Source organism: Vicugna pacos, chromosome 3, assembly GCF_048564905.1.
Source record: "Vicugna pacos chromosome 3, VicPac4, whole genome shotgun sequence".
Taxonomy (NCBI): domain Eukaryota; kingdom Metazoa; phylum Chordata; class Mammalia; order Artiodactyla; family Camelidae; genus Vicugna; species Vicugna pacos.
Window position 1 is genome coordinate 5,758,350 of NC_132989.1, and position 6,000 is coordinate 5,764,349.

Sequence of the window (6,000 nt, forward strand, 5' to 3'; positions counted from 1 at the left end):
CATGAACTGTGAAAATAAAATAAATGTCAAATGTAGACACATACTCTGTTTTTTGCACTTTTCTCAAAAGATGGCAGAGTCCTTAGCATCTTCTAATTTCCACAATAAACTATTTTGAAATCTGCCTATGATCACAGAATTTTGTGATGTGCTAAAGTGCTTATGATACTCAGCTTTTAAGATTTCAATTAGCAAGTGCAAATTAGCATCTAAAATGAGGGAAAGGCCCCAGAGAGGTTGTAGGAAAAGCAAGCAAGATACAAAGTTGAGGGGCCTAAGATAGAAAGAGAGTGACTTCAAAGCAGCAAAGAGGAGAGTGGAGGGGCAGGAGGTGGGAGCGCAGTGGGCCAGAGGAGGAAATAATGTCTTCTCAGCACAGGAAGCAGAGTGATGTGCAAAACTGCTCTTTCAGAGGGCTTGTTTTTCTTGCCCTTGCTTTCAAACAAGATTCTGAAGATGTTTCCTGCTTAAATAATTTAATTAAGTTTTATTTTCACCTTACAATCAAATCTCAAGAGTGAAATTCAAATAAGCTACTAGTAGCTTTCTGCTTTCAATTGTTAATAATTCTGGACAACAACGTACACTGACTTTCTTCTCAGTTTCCTTCCTGTCCTGCATTAAATTGTACCTATCACAACACAAAAGTTTAGAGTTTGAGAAAGTTGTTTACAACTCAATGCATTTATATGATGAAAAAATTTCAGAAAGATCCCCTAAGAAATTATTATCCTTTATGTGTGAATAACTCAGAGAGTTTAATTAAAAAATCCTTCACAGATCCTATATGCACCCAATAAGGCTAAAGTCATATAATTGGCTACCTAAGCTGTAGGCAGCTGGAGACAGTTCTCCAATTCCTTACAGGAAGGGAGCCGGAACAGATAGCAGGAAGAAAATACGTCATTGAAAACATCGCTGGAGCATCACCTTTAGTGAAAGGAAGCAATGGAAGTCTCAGAGGGCAAAGGGGGGCAGATGGTCCTGAGAATCTCTTGGACGAGGTTATTTTTATTAGGCATAGCTTATGATGGGAAGCAAATGCACTAGGAACAAACTACCTGGTGCAGACGGATGTGGGTGTTAGTTTCCTAAGGTGAGAATGAAATTCGCAAACCTAACATGTAATCAGATCTGCTGTTTCTAATTTGCAAGTCAAGCTCTATTGCTTCCAGGTAATACACTGTATGATTTCCAATCAAAAGCTAATGAGGAATAGAAAGGACAGAATGGCAGGAACAGCACTGAAACAAACCTGCTTTTCTCCAGATATCCTGGGGGAAAAAAAAGCCTCACTCCCAGGATATTTAAGAAAAGAAGAGAAGTGCAGATCTTCCACCCTGCTTACATGATGTAATCATAGTTCCATCACTGATAACACAGCTTAAAAATTGTACACAGCTTCACAAAATGTGATGGACATTGAGGTGGGTTCCGTACTAACATTGAAGGGAATCATATGCTGTGGACTCAGCTTTACTGCAGGAAATAATTTGGCTGTGAAACACAGGCTGATTTGGTTTTCACCATGATTTTCATCAGGGCTTAAGTTGTTACCGGTTTTCATAACGTAGTGACTGAAAACATTGCATCTGCAGTTACCACATTGTTAAGAACATTTGCAATAATTTCAAGAATTAAAATTATACTTTTCAAAACTGTATCTGGGAAGGCTTTATAAAGCAGTGTGTGTGTCTGTGTGAGTATGTGTACATGTATGTAGATATGTGTGTAGGTGGATAAAATAGCCTGCCACATTTGCCTTGAGTTAATAAAACAAAGATGTGCCCTGATGCAGTTTCACGGCACGTGAGCTGTCATAGCCTGAAACCAGCACATTCTGTAACTAGATTCTCAATGAATCTTAATACAACTTTTCTCACGTTAAGGATGATTTCTGTTTTTCCCTTACAATGTAAACAACTTATCACATAAATGAATTCTGCTTTCAATTATTATAAAGCACGGTACAATCATGTAGTATGATGTTAGTGTATGGTGTCTTATGTGGTCATATTAGTCATCGATCCTCATTTTCCGTTGAAGGTTGTCCAAGTTCCTTAGCAGCCTATAATGGCCCTCAGTGTCACAGGGTGTGGGGGTGTGTGTGTGTGTGTGTGTGTGTGTGTGTGAGACTGCAACTCTCATCAGACGCTTCTGGAAAAGTACGGGCAGTGTTGGAGAGGAGGTGGGTTTGACCTGTTGCAAGGACTGGGGCTTGCTACTGGGATTTAATCGATGAGGACCAGTGATGGCAAGCATCCTCCTCCAAAACTGTCACGAACAGCAGAGAGCTGCCCAGTATGCCGGTAGCGCCTCTGCTGAGGAGCCCGTCATCACAGTCCGACTCGCTGTGTCTCTGTGAGCTTCTGTCTGCCGTGCCCGCTCACAGGCTCCACACCCCGGGCACACTGGATGTGCCGTTTGCTTTAATATGGGCCTTGGTGTGCTGTCTCCCCTTCCCGAAGTGCTCTTCTCTTCTTCCCCTCCCTGTCGTCAGGAAGCTGGACTACTGACACAGTGTTCCAAATTCAACTCACCTGCTGTTTCCTTAGCAAAATGTTCCATAACTTCCTCATGTTTCATAAAGGCATGTCTTGTTTTGTTGTGCTTGGTTTATTGCAATGCACAGATATTTTCTGTCTTTCTTCTTACAAATTGAATTTTTGTGGCAACCCTGCATTGAGCAAGTCTATAGGTACCATTTTTCCAAAAGCATTTTCTCACTTTGTGTCTCTGTGTTCCATTTTGGTAACTTTCACCATATTTAAAACTTTTCCATCATTATTATATTTTTATGGTGACTTGTGACCAGTGATCTTTGATATTACTACTGTGCTTGTTTGGGGCCACCATAAACCGAATCCATGTAAGATGATGAACTTAATCAATAAATGCCGTGTGTGGTCTGAGCGCTGCCCCCTGCTGTTCCCCCACCTCTGTCCCTTTCCTCGGGCCTCCCTATTCCCTGAGACACAGTGATATTGAAATTAGACTGATTAATAACCCTGTTACTGATTTGAATTGTGATGAAATACTTACTTTTGAGTAATCATAAAAAAATTTAATATTTCTGAATTTCAGTTTACAAAATCCATACGATTTATAAAAAATTTGAAGAATGAAGCAAACACGTATCTAATGAGTGTGCTGTGAGGATTGAGAGGGGTTACATAATGCCTTAGACACTGTCAGGATCATGGTAGGGTCTCAATGACTAGATCATATGAGAGCTGCACCCATCACTGTTAGCATGCCTTTATTCTGTCTGGCCTTTTCTCCTAAAGTTTAAATTTCTCAAACCTTTAAATCTTGCAAGAACTAAAAGTTCTTAAATTTTGCTGTATTCAAAAATATATACAACTTGTTTACTATGTTTCCTATGTTATGTTTTGATTTTTGCCATAATGATAGATCAGTTTTTTATTCTATTTCATGATTAAGTTTTGATTTAGACCACGTGAACACTATGTTCAAATGTCTTTTGACAATTCAGCATGGATTCAAGGTATAAATCAAAATTCAATCAAAAGCAGCATCTTGGTTTTTCATTGCCTTTTGTTGGTGTGACTTATAGTTTCCTCTAGCTTTTTTGGCTTTCTCCCAAGTTAATAGTTCTTCAACTCTTAGATACTTGATATCTTGTGTTGCCACTAATCACCTCAAAGTTAACAGTTAACACACCTCTCAGTATTATCTTGAGTTTAACTCTGTCTACACAGCAATGAATCAAAGTCATGAAAACAGGGGATGGTACCTCTTTAAATCAAAGCATTTAAAAACATGTATATATATTGTTCAAAGCTTCAGACTTAGGAAATTCTTTTCATTCTGACAATTTTCTCTTTGAAGTTAATGTCTTTTAAACACACTATCTACTGATTTTTATTGTTTTTCTGAAATGCTGCCATGTGTTTATCTCTCAGTATCGATATTCTGTGTATTGTATTAACACATTTTTAATAAAAGAGGAACTATAAATTTGGTATTTGAGTGATACATCAGGTGATTAACTGGATCAGTTAACTTCTTGGCTCTACAAGAAAAATAGCTTAATGACTGACTTAAAACAGTTGGGGGTTAAAACTATGTTGGTGACACTATGTGAAAATGTTTAAATTCTATAGCTTTGAGCCCAAACTTTTATTTCCACAAAATTATGGGTATAGGAATCGTAAATCTTATTGATATTGGAAGTTAATTGGGAGATTTTGATGTGAAAATTTTTGTCTAATTATATCATAAAATTATACTAACAAATAGTTTGGGCCTTTAAACAATCAAAAGATAGGTTAACTTGTTAAAAATTGTCTTTTAAAAATACACTTCACAGAATATGGGTAGAATACGGAGATGAATTGAAAGATTTCAGAGATGGACAAATATGAAAGAGTGACATGGTATTTCTATCTGAAGGTGAAGATTTGAAAATGATAGTTTTTCAGTTTATTGCTTTTCTTAAAATTGTATCTTAACAAACCACTCATCAACTCATAATTTTATAATTTTAATCTGTTGAAAGCATGACTTTGCTGTTGGATAAACTTTTTTTTTATTAAAACTAACTTTAAGTGAATCTTGAACCCCTAACCAGAAGGAAACCATTAAATGTAAAAAGGATTAAAATCTTAGCAAGTTAAAAAATAAAATTAGCAGACAAGTTGAATTTTATAGTGTGAGAAAAATGATTCAATTACATTTATGATATTTTCTCTCTCCTCTTTATGCACTTATGAGGAACTTCAGTTTTGATAGATGACTATTATTGCACATCCATAATAAATTTAAACTATGGGCTAATGGAAAGAAGCCTTAGATATTTTTCATGTGGTTAATATACAGGATTAGTAAAAGTGATTATTTTCATGTAGTCCAAAGGGTTATGAGGAATATTCAACATGGTGGACAGGGGGTAACAGACCCTTGGGTTCTTAGATTAGGAGAAGCCAAATAATCTTGAATACAAATAATTATCAAAACATTGACAATAAAAATTTACTTCACTTTTAAATTACTCGGTTGGCAGGTACTAGATTCATTTTCAATTGCTAAAGCAGAATCTATGTTTGAGGTCCTTGGTCAGCTTAATAGACAGATAAGTGACATGCACAACCTATTTGTATGTTAATAGTAAGAGCAAGATAAAGCTTAGGTGTAGACAGGCCACAAGCCAGGGAAAACAGGGAAGGGAGAGATAGTGGAATACATTATTGAGAAAAAGGAGGATATATATATATATATATGTTTCACACAGGATACATATATCGGGCCTGCTTCTGGCATCTCAGCATACATGTAATCAAATAGTTTAAATACTTTAATACCTTATACTTTGTTACTTTGCTATGAAGTAAGGAGATTGGGAAACATGATCAAATAGGCTCTACAGCTGAACATTTTAGAATTGCAAATAATAATAATTATGCTGCAATATTGATCTTGGCTAAAGGAGAAACTCCTAACATAAGAGACCTAAGATTGACTGCCTACCGGAATATTTTCCCCAGTAGGCAGAGAAGCAGAGAGGGTATGTTCTTTATAGCATGGAAAGATTTTCTTTATTGCATGTAAAGTGCTAATACTGGAAGCAGTCTGATATTATATGTTTCTTAAATTATCTCCTTCAAATCTTACTATGATGCTACTAAGTAAGTGAGAGTATTTTCCTTTTTATAGACCAAAAGAAAAAAAAAAGAATTAGAAATACTTCATAAGTTGCTCAAAGTCAGGTAGATTTTTGCATCTGACAGGGGTTACATTCCAGCCCCTCCCCAAATGCCCATTCCACCAAGCTGACAGCCTTCTGTTCTCTTCTTGAGAGTGATTGTGGCAAAATAAATCCCAGCTGTGTATGTTCTTTTTATATAATCTCTTTTCTTGTGGAGGAGGAAAAATAAAATATATCAATTAAATAATCCTTAAACTAAATGACTTGCTTCTGAGACCCATCAAAGTCAAAAGGAGCAGTGGAGGTATGACTTGGTACAGAGCACATGTCTA